The sequence below is a fragment of the Cherax quadricarinatus genome, chromosome 3 (genome assembly GCF_038502225.1).
Source record: "Cherax quadricarinatus isolate ZL_2023a chromosome 3, ASM3850222v1, whole genome shotgun sequence".
NCBI classification, from domain to species: Eukaryota; Metazoa; Arthropoda; class Malacostraca; order Decapoda; family Parastacidae; genus Cherax; species Cherax quadricarinatus.
The window spans coordinates 66,163,123-66,180,588 of NC_091294.1; positions in this window are offsets into that span (position 1 = coordinate 66,163,123).

Sequence of the window (17,466 nt, forward strand, 5' to 3'; positions counted from 1 at the left end):
TCATCCTCCAGTCCCCTGGCTTTCCGTCCTTCTCTCTGGCAACCCATTTTTGTTTTGGTTGCCACAGAAAGAAAAACTTATGGAATTCTGTGTGGGTGTTCTGTGGTGTTTGTCCTAGTGTGTGGGAGGGATATGGAGGGAGGTAGAGGAGGAAACTGGAGATGGTAGCAAAATGAGAGAGGTGGGGAGGGGGAATGAGGGGGAATATGAGGAGAGAGAGGAGGAGGGAGAAGTAAAGGGGGTGAGAGAATGGGAGAGGGAAAGGGGGAAAGAGGGAGAGGAGGGGGAGGAGGGAAAAGAGGGGGGGATCAGGGGAAGGAGTGCGATATAGGTGGGGGGAGGGTGCTGGGGGGAGGAGTGTGTGTGTGTGAATCTGTATATGTGGGAATATTATTTATGTGTGGGAATGTTTGGTTGTAAACATGTGTACTCACCTATTTGTGGTTGCAAGGGTCGAGTCATAGCTCCTGGTGTGTGTGTGTGTGTGTATGTGTGTGTGTGTGTAACTATATGAGTGTGGGTTTATTAAATGTGTGAAAAGTAGAAGGTGGGATTTTACACTGTGGTGTATGAGTGTGTAAGTGGAGTTTGCATGTGACCCGTCTCTACAGTGCTCCCCTACCTGGCTTGCCCCACACCCTCCTGACCTAACACCTACCTACTATTTTGCGTCCTCTATGCTTTTACTTCTACCTAGTCTAATAGACACCTGTCTGCTCGCCTAGTTCTATAAATTACCAAAACTATTCGTTATTGAGTACTTGATAGCCTATTATTTATCGTACTAGGAGAGCTGGACCGTTCACAGTCAGCTTGGCGGTTAATTGGAACCCTCTCACACCCAATAACCACGCAGCCTGTAGCAGCCTGTAGATTGTCCAGCTTGATATGTTCAAGCGTATATCCACCTCCGTTTCTTTTCGATATATAATATAAACTTATTCACTGAAATTCTTTCACTGGTCACACATAGATTTCACTTTATCTATCTTGGGTGACACATGTGGCACCGTCGCCTGCCTCACACTAGGCCTGCCCACTCTGACACATGTGGCACCGTCGCCTGCCTCACACTAGGCCTGCCCACTCTGCTGTGCGCCGCCAATAACACTTTCAAGTTCACTTATAAAATTGAGGCTCTCCTCACACTTATGTGGCTCAGGATAACTTGTAAATCACTTTAGTGGTTTCTCACACTCATGAACTCCTGCAATAGTCTCAGGTAGCCCAGAAAAGCACTTACATTCTCAAAGCTCTGAAGATGTGACTGGCGCACTCTGCGTCCCTACCGACGCAGCCTGTAGATTGTCCAACTATGTGATGTCCTGGCGTATATTCACTTCCATTTCTTGTCGATATATACCTTATTGCCTATTCACTGTATTTCTTTCACTGGTCACACATTTGTTTCAATATATTATCTTTCTTGGTGACACGTGGCAACGTTGCCTGGACCACACTAGGCTGCCCGCTATGAATGGCTCTCCCCACACTTATGTGGCTCAGGGCAACTTGTGAACCACTTGTTCACTACCCTGACATAATTAATGACCCTTGTTGTACCAGGCCCGGTGCCCTGGTGGCTACCGGGCTTCACCGTGTCTAAAGTTGTCGCTTCACACGGAGGACCCGGGTTCCATTCCCGGTGGGGTGAGCAGATTTCGACGTGTTTCCTTACACCTGTTGTCATGTTCACCTAGCAGAAAATAGGTACCAGGGTGTTAGTCGATTGGTGTGGGTCGCATCCTGGGGGGACTAGATTGAGGACTCAAATGGAAATAAGACAGACTTTCTTGGGTTATCCTGGGTGCCTAACTCTCAGGGGTTAAAAATCCGAAGAAAATCTTATTTGTATTATCTTATATTCTGGGAGCACTAAAGATGTGACTTGCGTACGCGGTGTCCCTACCTTATGTGTGTGTGTGCGTGTGTGTGTGTGTGTGTGTGTGTGTGTGTGTGTGTGTGTGTGTGTGTGTGTGTGTGTGTGTGTGTAGGTAGGTAGCGTGTGTGCGTGTGTGTAGCGTGTGTGTGTGTAGCGTGTGTGTGTGTGTGTGTGTGGCGTGTGTGTGTGTGTGTGTGTGTGTGTGTGTGTGTGTGTGTGTTGCGTGTGTGTGTGTGTGTGTGTGTAGCGTGTGTGTGTGTGTGTAGCGTGTGTGTGTGTGTGTGTGTGTGTGTGTGTGTGTGTGTGTGTGTGTGTGTGTGTGTGTGTGTGTGTGTGTGTGTGTGTAGGTAGCGTGTGTGCGTGTGTGTAGCGTGTGTGTGTGTGTGTGTGTGTAGCGTGTGTGTGTGTGTGTAGCGTGTGTGTGTGTCTGTAGCGTGTGTACTCACCTAGTTGTACTCACCTATTTGTGGTTGCAGGGGTCGATTCATAGCTCCTGGCCCCGTCTCTTCGCTGATTGCTACTAGGTCCTCTCTCTCCCTACCCCATGAGCTTTATCGTACCTCGTCTTAAAACTATGTATGGTTCCCGCCTCCAATACGTCACTTTCTAGGCTATTCCACGGCCTGACTACTCTGTGACTGAAGAAATACTTCCTAACATCCCTTTGATTCATCTCAGTCTTCAACTTCCAACTGTGACATCTTGTGTCTGTGTCCCTTCTATGGAACATCCCGTCTTTGTCCACCTTGTCTATTCCGTGCAGTATTTTATATGTCGTTATCATGTCTCCCCTGACCCTCCTGTTCTCCAGTGTCGTCAGACCGATTTCCCTCAACCTTTCTTTGTAGGACAATCCCCTTAGCTCTGGGACTAGTCTTGTTGCAAACCTTTGCACTTTCTCTAATTTCTTGACGTGCTTGACTAGGTGTGGATTCCAAACTGGTGCTGCATACTCCAGTATGGGCCTGACGTAAATGGTATACAGAGTCTTGAACGAATCCTTACTGAGGTATCGGAATGCTATCCGTAGGTTTGCCAGGCGCCCGTATGCTGCAGCAGTTATCTGATTGATGTGCGCCTCAGGAGATATGCTCGGTGTTATACTCACCCCCAGATCTTTTTCCTTGAGTGAGGTTTGCAGTCTTTGGCCATCTAAACTATATTGTGTCTGTGGTCTTCTTTGCCCTTCCCCAATCTTCATGACTTTGCATTTGGCAGGGTTAAACTCAAGGAGCCAGTTGCTGGACCAGGCTTGTAGCCTGTCCAGGTCTCTTTGTAGTCCTGCCTGATCCTCATCCGATTTGATTCTTCTCATTAACTTCACATCATCTGTAAACAAGGACACTTCTGAGTCTATCCCTTCTGTTATGTCGTTCACATATACCAAGAACAGCACAGGTCCTAGGACTGACCCCTGTGGAACCCCGCTTGTCACAGGCGCCCACTCTGACACCTCGTCACGTACCATGACTCGTTGTTGCCTCCCTGTCAGGTATTCCCTGATCCATTGCAGTGCCTTTCCTGTTATGTGTGCCTGATCCTCTAGCTTTTGCAGTAACCTCTTGTGAGGAACTGTGTCGAAGGCCTTCTTGCAGTCCAAAAAAATGCAGTCGATCCACCCCTCTCTCTCTTGTCTTCTGTCACCTTGTCATAAAACTCCAGTAGGTGTGTGTGTGTGTGTGTGTGTGTGTGTGTGTGTGTGTGTGTGTGTGTGTGTGTGTGTGTGTGTGTGTGTGTGTGTGTGTGTGTGTGTGTGTATGTGTGTAGCGTGTGTGTAGCGTGTGTGTACTCACCTATTTGTGGTTGCAGGGGTCGTTTCATAGCTCCTGGCCCCGCCTCTTCACTGATTGCTACTAGGTCCTCTCTCTCCCTGCTCCATGAGCTTTATCAAACCTCGTTCTAAAACTACATATGGTTCCCGCCTCCACTACATCACTTTCTAGGCTATTCCACCGCCTGACAACTCTATGACTGAAGAAATACTTCCTAACATCCCTTTGACTCATAGGAGTCTTCAACTTCATATTGTGACCTCTTGTTTCTGTGTTCCATCTCTGGAACATCCTGTCTTTGTCCACCTTGTCTATTCTGCAGAGTATTTCATGTCTTTATCATGTCTCCCCTGACCTTCCTGTCCTCCAGTGTCGTCAGGCCGATTTCCCTTAACCTTCCTTCATAGGGCAATCCCCTTAGCTCTGGGACTAGTCTTGTTGCAAACCTTTGCACTTTCCCTAGTTTCTTGACATACTTGACCAGGTGTGGATTCCAAACTGGCGCTGCATACTCCAGTATGGGCCTGACGTAAATGGTGAACAGAGTCTTGAACGATTTCTTACTGAGGTATCGGAACGCTATCCTTAGGTTTGCCAGACGCCCGTATGTTGCAGCACTTATCTGACTGATGTGCACCTCAAGAGATGTGCTCGGTGTTATACTCACGCCAAAATCTTTTTCCTTGAGTTAGGTTTGCAGTCCCTAACAAACCCCCCCCCCCCCGACTCTTCATAGATCTAAACTTACTCCCTGTTCAGTACATCCACACTTACTACTGTGCAATCTACATCTACAGGACCTTAAATTCCAATATTAACCTCGACCTAAAACGCTTTCTTGATAGTTGTGACAGAACCCACAGGCATAACACCAGACACAAACATCTCTATGACATTCCCCATGTCCGACTAAACCTTTACAAAAATTCAATATATGTCAAAGGCCCTAAAATCTGGAACACCCTACCTGAGAACTCTAGAACTTCAGACACATTCATCGCCTTCAAAACTACCATTAGAAAACATCTTATCTCCCTGATACACCCCGTCAACTAATTACATGAATACCACCTGGTGGTTCACACTTTCACTCACCCACTTAACCATAAACACGGAAATATCAATCTTAATCTTAAAGCAATGAATCCTAACTAGTCATAAGTTGGCCTGTGATACTCCAATACTGAAACTATGTATTGTGCGAAAACAAAAGCATTCACATTGCTAAACTCACAAACTAGTATTTAATCACTTAGCCATAATACCAACTTACCTCATAATTTGTAATATTTTAAAGTTAAGAATTAATCTAAGTCTGCCCGAAATGCCTAGCCATGCTAGGTGTTCTAGTGGACCCCTCTGTAATTAGTATTTTAAAACATGTAAACCACACAATATCCAAATTCTGTAAATTCAGCATTGTAATCCTTATAGAGAATAAACCTAGACTATACTGTGTCTGCAGTCTTCTTTGCCCTTCCCCAATATTCATGACTTTGCATTTGGCAGGGTTAAATTCAAGGAGCCAGTTGCTGGACCAGGCTTGTAGCCTGTCCAGGTTTCTTTGTAGTCCTGCCTGATATTCGACCGATTTGATTCTCCTCGTTAACTTCACATCATCTGCAAACAAGGACGCTTCTGAGTCTATCCCTTCCGTTATGCCATTCACATATACCAAAACCAGCACAGGTCCTAGGACTGACCCCTGTGGAACCCCGCTTGTCACAGGCGCCCACGCTGACACTTCGTCACGTACCATGACTCGTTGTTGCCTCCTTGTCAGGTATTCTCTGATCCACTGCAGTGCCTTTCCTGTTGTGTGTGCCTGATCCTCTAGCTTTTGCAGTAACCTCTTGTGAGGAACTGTGTCGATGGCTTTCTTGTAGTCCAAGAAAATGCAGTCTATCCACCCCTCTCTCTTGTCTTACTTCTGTTACCTTGTCATAAGACTTCAGTAGGTTCGTGACACAGGATTTTCCTTCACTGAAACCGTGCTGGTTGTCGATTATTCACTTGTTTTTTCCAGGTGCTCCACCACTCTCCTCCTGATGATCTTCTCCATGACTTTGCATACTATACACGTTAGTGACACATGTCTGAAGTTTAATGCCTCATGTCTGTCTCCTTTTTTAAAAAATTGGGACTACATTTGCCATCTTCCATACCTCAAGGAGTTGCCCAGTTTCAATGGATGTGTTGAAGATCTTTGTTAGTGGCACACACAGCATTTCTGCTCCCTCTCTAAGGACCCACGGAGAGATGTTGTCTGGTCCCACTGCCTTTGAGGTGTCAAGTTCACATAGCAGCAGCTTCACCTCCTCCTTGGTTATGTGTACCTCATCCAGCACTTGTTTGGTGTACCCCCCTGTTCTGATTTTCTTGAGTCCTACCAGTTTCCACTGTAAATACTTCTTTAAATCTCGTGTTGAGCTCCTCACATACCTCTTGGTCGTTTCTTGTGAACTCCCCACCATCCTTCCTCAGTCTGATTACCTGGCCCTTGACTGTTGTTTGCCTCCTGATGTGGCTATACAACAGCTTCGGGTCAGACTTCACTTTCGATGCTTTATCATTTTCATATTGTCGCTGAGCCTCCCGTCTTATCTGTGCATATTCGTTTCTGGCTCTTCGGCTAATCTCTTTATTTTCCTGGATCTTTTGTCTTCTGTACCTCTGTATGTGTACTCACCTAATTGTTGTTGCAGGGTCGATTCATAGCTCCTGGCCTTACCTCTTCACTAGTCACTACTAGGTCCACTCTCTCCCTACTCCATGAGCTTTATCATACCTCCTCCAAAAACTATGTATGGATCATGCCTCCACTATATCTCTCTCCGGAGTGGTCCACTTCCTGACAACTCTATAGCTGAAGAAAAACTTTCAGTTGTTGCCCCTTGTTGCCATGTCACATCTCTGAAACTTTGTCTATCTACCCTGTCAGTTCCTCTCGGTACTTAATATGTTGCTATCATGTCCCCTCTATCCCTCCTGTCTTCCAGCTTGTCTGGTTGAGTTCCCTTAAGCTCTCTTCGTAGGATAAACCCCTCAGTTCCTGGATTAGTCCTGTTGCAAACTTTTGCATTTTCTGTAATTTCTTGACATGTTTGACCAAGTGTGGGTTCGATACTGGTGCTGCATATTTCTGTATGGACCTGACGTACATAGTGTACAGTGTCGTGAATGACTTCTTACTTAGATGTCGAAACGGTATTCTCATGTATGCCAGGGTGAAATGCCCCTCAAGACACTTCCATTTCTGGGAGCCAAGGCCGGGTCACCATCTGGAGAAGACCCGAGCCGGCAGTACTGCGAACCTTCAACAGCAACAACAGTTTTCTAAGAAGCCTCTTCACTTCTTCAGTTGTATGTATTGTGTCCTACAGTTGATGGTGTACCCCACCTCTCCGTCTTTCTGGAGTCCCTTCTGTCTCCTTTGTGAACACTTCTTTGAATTTCATGTTGAGCTCCTCACATACTTCGTGGTCATTTCTTGCGATCTCCCCTCCTTCCTTCCTCAGTCTGATTACCTGGTCCTTGACTGTTGTTTTCCTCCTGATGTGGCTGTACAACAGCTTCGGATCAGATTTGGCTTTCGCTGCTGTCATTTTCGTATTGTCGTTGGGTCTCCCTTCTTACCTGTACATTTTCAATTCTGGCTCTACGACTGCTCTCCTTATTCTCCTGGGTCCTTTGCCTTCCTTTGGCCTCTCTATACCTTTGAGTGAGCCGAGGGCTTATCCTGGCTTTCTCGTTATTTCTGTTACCCTTGGGTACAAAGCTGTCCTCTGCTTCCTTGCATACTGTTGTCACATATTCCATCAGTTCTCTGTCCCACTGAACCCCGTGCTGGAAATTTTGCTTGCCTGTGTTGTTACCTCTCTTGAAGTTTGGATTCATTCGTCCTGCCCTTCCTGCTTCCCTCTCCACTTGTAACTATGAATTCGAAGCTCAAAATCACGCGGTCCCTGGCCCCGAGGGGTCTTGTGTGATGTCCTCAATGTGTGTGTGTGTGTGTGTGTGTGTGTGTGTGTACTCACCTATTTGTAGTTGCAGGGGTCGATTCATAGTTCCTGGACCCGCTTCTTCACTGGATGCCACTAGGTCCTCTCTCTCCCTGCTCCATGAGCTTTATCTAACCTCGTCGTAAAACTATGTACGGTTCCTGCCTCCAATACGTCATTTGCCAGACTATTCCACTTTTTGACAACTCTATGACTAAAGAAATACTACCTAACATCTCTGACTCATTTGAGTCTTCAACTTCCAATTGTGACCCCTTGTTTCGTGTCCCATCTCTGGAACATCCTGTCTCTATGTCCACCTTATCTATTCCACGCAGTATTTTGTATGTCGTTATCATGTCTCCACTAACCTTTCTGTCCTCCAGTGTCGTCAATGTGTGTGTGTGTGTGTGTGTGTGTGTGTGTGTGTGTGTGTGTGTGTGTGTATACTCACCTAGTTGTACTCACCTAGATGAGGTTGCAGGGGTCGAGTCCAAGTTCCTGCCCCGCCTCTTCACTGGTCGTTACAAGGTCACTCTCCCTGAACCGTGAGCTTTATCATACCTCTGCTTAAAGCTATGTATGGATCCTGCCTCCACTACATCGCTTCCCAAACTATTCCACTTCCTGACTACTCTATGGCTGAAGAAATACTTCCTAACATCCCTGTGATTCCTGTGTGTCTTCAACTTCCAACTGTGTCCCCTTGTTGCTGTGTCCAATCTCTGGAACATCCTTTGTGTGTGTGTGTGTGTGTGTGTGTGTGTGTGTGTGTGTGTGTGTGTGTGTGTGTGTGTGTGTGTGTGTGTGTGTGAGAGAGAGAGAGAGAGAGAGAGAGAGAGAGAGAAAGCAAGCAATCTCAGAGTATTGATTGCTCTGCGTCATCTCAAAAGATTAATTATTGCTGAAATTTTGGTTGGAGATTCTACATTGGAAGCTACATCCTGCTGATTCCTAAATTGTACACACGTAAATGATCAGGTTACTATCATCTTCAAGTGGTTCAATATGGACACAAGTATGTCGTAATGTTAAGGTCAAACCTGGTTAAGTTAGCGCTTTATTTACTTACGGTATTAATAAGCCAACGAGGAAGTGGCGTAATTACGGCGGTGATGTAAGCGGTAATAATGAGAGTGTATTACAATGTTAAGGGAATATTTTACACCAAGTTTGGAGTGTTTTATGAAGGTCGCTCAATGTTTTATTAGCGTAGCAGAATGTTTATGAAGGTAACTGAATGTTTTTTAAGAACATAAGAAGATAAGAACGAAGGAACACTGCAGAAGGCCTACTGGCCCATGCGAGGCAGGTCCAAGTCTCCTACCGGCTTAAGCCAATGCACCCAACCTAGTCAGGTCAGGTCACATTGACTTAAGGGAGGAACACGGCAACCGACCTGGTAGCTCAAGCTATCAGGTCCAACTCACACCCACCCACATCTACTCATGTATTTATCCAACCTATTTTTAAAGCTACACAACGTTCTGGCCTCTATAACTGTACTTGGGAGTTTGTTCCACTCATCCACAACTCCATTACCAAACCAGTACTTTCCTATATCCTTCCTGAATCTGAATTTTTCCAACTTAAAACCATTGCTGCGAGTCCAGTCTAGGCTAGATATTTTCAGCACACTATTTACATCCCCTTTATTTATTCCTGTCTTCCATTTATACACCTCAATCATATCCCCTTTAATTCTACGTCTTTCTAGAGAGTGCAGATTCAGGGCCCTTAGTCTATCCTCATAGGGAAGGTTTCTGATACATGGGATCAACTATGTCATCCTCCTTTGTACATTTTCCAGAGAATTTATATCCATTCTGTAATACGGTGACCAAAACTGTGCAGCAGAATGTTTGTGGGTAGCTGAATGTTTTATTAGCGCAGCAGAATGTTTGTGGGTAGCTGAATGTTTTATTAGCGCAGCAGAATGTTTACGAAGGAAGCTAAATGTTTTATTACCGAAGCAGAATGTTCATGAAGGTAGCTGAATGAATATCAAAATGTTTTATGAAGGAAACAATGTTATTTGAAGGAAGGTGAAGGTTTTATGAAGGTAGCTGAAGGTTTTATGAAGGTGGGCGAATGTTTTATGAAGGTGGGCGAATGTTTTATGAAGGTGGGCGAATGTTTTATGAAGGTGGGCGAATGTTTTATGAAGGCAGATGAATCATACCACGGGCGAGGATAGAACTCGCGATCAGAGAGTCTCAAAACTCCAGACATAAGAACATAAGAAAGAAGGAACACTGCAACAGGCCTACTGACCCACGCGGAGCAGGTCCATGTCCCCCCCCCTCCCGGATTAGACCAATGACCCACCCCCCGGATTATCCCAATGACCCACCCAGTCTGGTCATCCCCACTCAAGGATGGAGCACTGTACCAGACCCAGCAGCAAAGCTAGTCAGGTCCAACTCACACCCACCCACACCCACTCATGTATTTATCTAACCTATTTTTAATACTACACAACGTTTTAGCCTGAATAACTGTACTCGGGAGTTTGTTCCACTCATCCACAACTCTATTACCAAACCAGTGCTTTCCTATATCCTTCCTGAATCTGAATTTTTCCAACTTGAAACCATTGCTGCGAGTCCTGTCCTGGCTGGAAATTTTCAGCACACTATTTACATCCCCTTTATTTATTCCTGTTTTCCATTTATACACCTCGATCATATCCCCCTAATTCTACGCCTTTCTCGAGAGTGCAGATTCAGGGCCCTCAGTCTATCCTCATAGGGAAGATTTCTGATACATGGGATCATCTTTGTCATCCTCCTTTGTACGTTTTCCAGAGCATTTATATCCATTCTGTAATACGGTGACCAGAACTGAGCAGCATAGTCTAAATGAGGCCTAACAAAGGATATATAGAGTTGAAGAACAACCTGAGGACTTCTATTATTTATACTTCTAGATATGAAACCAAGAATTCTGTTAGCTTTATTGCGAACACTAATGCACTGTTGTCTTGGTTTTAGATTACTGCTAACCAGAACTCATAAATCCTTTTCGCAATCGGTAGTATTAAGATCTACATTATTTAGTTTATATGTGGCATGGTTTTTGCATGTCAATATTAAACTACATCTGCCACTTCTCCGACCATTGCGTCAGTCTATTCAAATCATCCTGGAGTGCTCTAATGTCCTCATTAGAATGAATAAGACGGCCTATTTTGGTGTCATCAGCAAATTTGCTTATGTCGCTATTTATTCCCTCATCTATATCGTTTATGTAAATTGTGAACAACAACGGGCCCAACACTGACCCCTGAGGAACACAGCTTGTGACGTGCCCCCATTCTGATTTCTCCCCATTTATGCAAACTCTCTGCTTTCTATTTGTCAGCCATGCCTCTACCCAGGAAAAAATTTCTCCTCCTATTCCGTGTGCCCTAAGTTTCCTCAATAGCCTCTGGTGTGGAACTCTGTCGAAAGCCTTACTGAAGTCCATATACACAATATCATATTCATTACCATGATCTACCTCCTCAAACACCTTAGTGAAAAAAGTTAGTAAATTCGTAAGACAGGAACGCCCCTTTGTAAAACCGCGTTGAGATTCATTAATCAATCTGTGCCTGTCAAGATGGCTACGAATTGCTTCGGCAATTATTGATTCCATAAATTTTCCCACTATGGAGGTAAGGCTTATTGGTCTATAGTTCGAAGCCAAGGACCTGTCACCTGCCTTGTAAATAGGTATTACATTTGCCATTTTCCACTTATCAGGCACTATGCCAGTTTGTAGTTATATGTTAAAAAGATTAGCCAAAGGTATGCTAAGTTCCTCTTTACATTCCTTTAACACCCTTGCAAACAGTTCATCAGGAACTGGGAATTTGTTAGGTTTTAGTTTCTCTATTTGTCTGAGGACCATGTCACTAGTTACCGCTATCGTACATAGTTTATCATCATTCTGTTCTACGTAATCTATTATTTCAGGAATATCGCTAGTATTTTCCTGGGTGAAAACAGAGGAAGTAGGTATTTAGTATTTCACACATATCCTTATCACTGTCAGTGATCTGACCAGAGTTACTCTTAAGTGGGTCAATCTTGTCCCTAATCTTACTTCTGTATACCTGAAAGAACTCTTTTGGGTTAGTCTTTGAATCCCTTGCGACCTTAGCCTCATGATCCCTTTTTTGCTTTTCTTATTCCTTTTTTATTTCTCTCTTTAATTGAATATATTGAGTTCTTAACTGCCCATCCCTCTATTTTGATACGCCTATATATGCCTCTCTTTTGACCAATGAGATGTTTTAATCTATTGTTCCTACTCGGAATAAAAGTTGTCTGGGCAGCTAGAACTATGCTCTGAAAAACGTCATATTGGCAACCAAGATCACCTACCTGACCCATAGTCAGGATATCTCAATTTAGCCCACCCAGGTAATTTTTCAGTCCCATGAAGTCGGCTAAGCGAAAATCTGGGACAGAGATTTGATTGCAGTTATCTGGGTAATTCCGTGATATATTGAAAGGAAGTGATTTGTGATCACTTTCCCCAAGCTCATCATTAACCTCAAGATTATTAATTAGTGAATCTTTGTTGGCAAGAACCAAGTCAAGCAGATTGTTTCCTCTAGTTGGTTCTGTCACAACCTGTTCTAAAAAGCAATCCTAAACCGTATCAAGAAAGTCACCAGACTCAAGATTTCCTGTCATATTGTTCCAATCAATTTGTCTAAAGTTAAAATCTCCCATTATCACAACATTTTCATATCTAGATGCCTTATGAATTTCGTCCCATAACAGCTTACTACACTCCCTATCAAGGTTTGGGGGCCTATAAATCACACCTAAAATTAATTTGTCACGTCTCTCGAGAAACTGTAGCCAAACCGATTCTGCGTTCGATGTTTCTAATCTTATATCATGTCTAAGACAACAATTTAAATTTTCTCTGACATACATCGCCACACCACCACCCTTCCTGTTGACTTTGTCAGTGTGGAATAGTTTATAACCCTGTATGTTGCATTCAGAAGGCATTCCTCTATGTTTCAGGTTGAACCAGGTCTCTGTTATACCAACAATATCTATATTACCTACACTTTCAAGTAATTTTAGCTCATCTATCTTATTTCTTAGACTCCTACTATTTGTATAGTAAACCTTTAGGGAGCTAGTCACTCGTTGTCCTCTACTATCTCTTTGTTGATCAATTGATTTGCCATTACTAGCAACTTTGTTTTGAATATTGTCTTTTAAAAATATCCCTGAGGTATCCCGGTAATAACTGCTGTTTTTAACCCTAATGCTGCAGCCTGACTGTTTCCCACAAATACCCATACCTCTATAATCTATCAGTTTAAATTCCTAGACAAGTCATCAATTACCCTCAATTGGCTAATGCAACCACTCCATCCCCAGAGAGATGAACCCCATCCCTTGCATACATATCACATTTGCCAAAGAAAAGGTCCCAGTTATCAATGAATGGGATTGCAAGTTCCTTGCAGTACCTGTCTAGCCAGCGATTTATACCAATTGCCCTAGACATCCATTCATTGCCCACTCCCTTTCTAGGCAAGATGCTACATATGACTGGGATTCCCCCCTTAGACCTAACTACTTCTATGGCTGACCTGTACTTATCCAGCAGCTCCTCTCTCCTGCCCTTCCCAGTGTTATTACCCCCAGCACTAAGACAGATAATGGGCTTGTTCCAATTACCTGCCATAATATTATCCAACCTGCTGACTATGTCGGCAACACCAGCTCCAGGAAGACACACACTGTCTGAACTGTCTCTGTTACAAAATGCACGGTCCATATATCTTACCTGAGAATCGCCTACTATTAAAATATTCTTACCTTGATTAGCAGGGGAATCAGTGGTACCTTCAACCTCACTAACCACTAAAGTACACTCGTCTTGGAGAAAAGAGAATCGATTTCCTACCTTCATATTTCTACACCATAGGAAGGTTAGCACAGGCACCACTGTGACCACAAATGCATTTGGTACCCCATTGGGGTACCAAAGTATCAGTGGGTATCGACCATTTTTATGGTGATGGTATTGGCTAAAAAATAGTGGATACCTTTTAAATTATCACATGAGCACTTAAAAATATTAAGACTAACTATCTCAGGATTGCGAGAGCTACACACACACACACACACACACACACACACACACACACACACACACACACATCGGGGAAGAGCAAAGAAGACCACAGAGTACAGCCCAGGGGGCCAAAGGGGTGAGTACAGTACCGAACACCTCTCCAGATAACTGCTGCAGCATATGGGCGCCTGGCAAACCTAAGAATAGCATTCCGATACCTCAGTAAGGAATCGTTTAAGACTCTGTACACCGTGTACATCAGGCCCATATCAAAGTATGCAGCACCAGTTTGGAACCCACACCTGGTCAAGCATGACAAGAAATTAGAGAAAGTACAAAGGTTTGCAACAAGACTAGTTCCAGAGCTAAGGGGAATGTCGTACGAAGAAAGGTTAAGGGAAATCGACATGACGACACTGGAGGACAGGAGTGATAGGAGAGACATGATAAAGACATATAAAATACTACGAGGCACTGACAAGGTGGGCAAAGACAGGATGTTCCAGAGATGGGACACAACAACAAGGGGTCACAATTGGAAGTTGAAAACTCAGATGAGTCAGAGGAATGTTAGGAAGTAATTCTACAGCCACAGAGTTGTCACGAAGTGGAATAGTCTGGAAAGTGATGTAGTGGAGGCAGGAACCATACATAGTTTTAAGATGAGGTATGATATAGTTCATGGAGCAGGGAGAAAGAGGACCTAGTAGGGACCATTGAAGAGGCGGGGCCAGAAGCTATGAATCGACCCCTGCAACCACATTTAGGCAAGTACAATTAGTCGAGTGTACGTGCATGCGCAAGGCAATGTCTTAAATACCGCTCCCACCATTTAGCGTTCTAGTAGTGGTCATAGGTCATTGTCAGTGAACATACAAGATGAAGATCGAGACACTTATGCAACATATGGGAATTATTTTTGAGGAAACGTTTCGCCACACAGTGGCTTCATCAGTCCAATACAAAGTAGAAAGATGTAAGGAGAGGAGAAGTTTGAGGTAATCAGTCTCTCAGCCTGGAGTCGATGTGTTCAGTCCATCAGTCTTGTAGAATGTACAGCATAGTGCCGTAGACGTGGCTTATATACAGTAGTCAGGTGAGGCGAAGCAGGTGAAGGCGGGGTCACAGTGGTATTATCCACTAGTCGAAGTAGGTCTTCGTCCTAAGGTTGGACAAGTTTTGAAGAATTCCTTGTATCAAGATCCCATGATGATGCAGTGTCTGACAGTTGTCATGCTGGGTGCTTGATGTCAGATGGGAGGACTTCGCCACAAACGAGTCTCTCCATGCCTAATTAGATATCCCTGCGCTGAATTTGTAGTGGAAGACGCTCACTGACAGACAAATTTGAGACACATGACTACTGGACCTCTCTCCTTGAAGACATTGGCAGACCCACAAACCAACACAACCTTTTCTACTCCTTGTATGATCCTGCTCCTAACCCTGTTTACAAATAACCTTGGATTCTCTGACAGGTACCTTCTCTGACCCACGTTCGCCTTAGCTTTTGGGTTAAGACATGGCTCAATTCTACACTCCTCTCTGGCGCTAATCTTCGCCTGTCCCGTCCTCCCCGCTCACCCCACCAGAGTCCCAACAGAAGAGCCTGAATTTCTGTTCTCAATATCTGTCCCACGATCGCCTTCGCTGCTGGGTTAAGCCCTGGCTCTATTTCTACGACTAAGAACACTCCTCTCCAGCGCTAATCTTCGTCTGTCCCGTCTTCCCCGCTCATCCCATTTGGGATCTTACCTGAACTTGTTCGTTCGTTCTATGCTGCACTTTCTACAAGATTGATGGACTAAGCACATATACTCCAGGCTGAGGGACTGATTACCTCAAACTCCTCCTCTCCTTACACCTTTCTACTTTGTATTGGACTGACGAAGCCACTGTGTGGAGAAACGTTTCCTCAATAAAGATTTCCATATGTTGCATAAGTGTCTCAATCTTCAACTTGTCGGTTTTTAAAACCATTCATCACATACATACAAGAGTTTAGCAAGGTTTCCAGAGTCTGGAAAGTGTGATAAGTTCAAAATATTACAATTAAAAATTGAGTGTGGGCGGTTTTTACTGGAAGTTGACTGAGGGGCAGCGAGCAGCTGGTTAACGCCGCTGGCGGTAGTGTTAACAAATAATAATAATAATACATTATTATTATTATTAATAGATCATGTCGGGCAAATTAGGTCAGTTTTGTCCCAGGATGCGACCCACACCAGTCGACTAACACTCAGGTACCCATTTTAAACTAATGAGTGAACAGGGACAGCAGGTGTCTTAAGGAAACAAATCACTAATATTTTCCAGCCGTACAGGAGGAGATTCGAACTCCGGACCTCAGTGTGTGAGCTAAGTGCGATAACGACCAAGCGAGGGACAAAAAAAAAACAATTATTAACAAGAGATAAAGATTGTGACCTTAATCAGAAAAGAAAAATGTTCAGATATCTGGTCAGGAATGTCTATAGTGCAGCCACTGTTAGTGGGATGAATTGTAAAGGACCTGCCTAGTATGGGCCAACAGGCCTGCTGCAGTGTTCCTCCTTTCTTATGTTCTTATGTTCTTATAAAATCATTGTGAGTGAGTTGGAAAAGAAAAAGAAAATGGTTAAAATCTCCGGCACTTGGTGTTGTCCGAGACCTGTGAATATAATGTCTTGATTATAACCACAATAAGAAGTTAAACGTGTGAATACCACGGTACTGATGGGATGTTGTCAGTGACAAAAACTCGAATATATAATGAAAAGTCATCATAAAATAATTGATATAGACATCGTATGGCACACAAGTAGACAACACGAGGAGGACTTCCACTTTACTGTGACTGTGTACGCCACACACTCAACTATATATGGAGCAATTAAGTCGGTGTCATTGTGTCTCGCCCAGCTGATGAGTGTTAATTAAAAGGACACAAGTGCAACTAACGTGACATTTTATTGTGGCAACGTTTCGCTCTCCAGGAGCTTTATCAAGCCGTTACAAACAATACATAGACACAGAGGAGATATATATATATATATTATATATATACACACACATACACACATGTCGTGCCGAATATGTAAAACTGGTCAATTAGCAAGAACTCATTTAAAATTAAGTCCTTTCTAAATTTTTCTCTTATATATTTAAAGATATATTTTTTCCATTAATGATAATGTAAAAATTTATAATTTTGCACCAAAAGAATCTTAGAAAACTTACCTAACCTTATTATAACGAACAATTTATTTTAGCCTAACCCAACTAAATATATTTTAGATACGTTTACAATAATTTAATAGTAAACAAACACAGTGAAATATATTTTTTTCGTTAGGTTCAGAATGATTTTGGCGAAATTATTGCATACACAAATTTTCACTTGTCCTATATGGCAAGATGAGCGTTGCTATTTAAGCCAAAATCGCTAGTTCTGCCTATTCGGCACGACATTATATATATATATATATATATATATATATATATATATATATATATATATATATATATATATATATATATATACATACATATATATATATATATATATATATGGTATAAACCTTGGTAATAAATACCGACAAGTTGGTTTAGAAAGACACGTAAGCAAACACTATAACATATTTATTAGAAAACGTTTCGGTCCTGGAACCTTGATCACTTCTAACATACAGAGGTAGAAAGACATTATATATATAGGCGGAGAGTGAGATGTGAC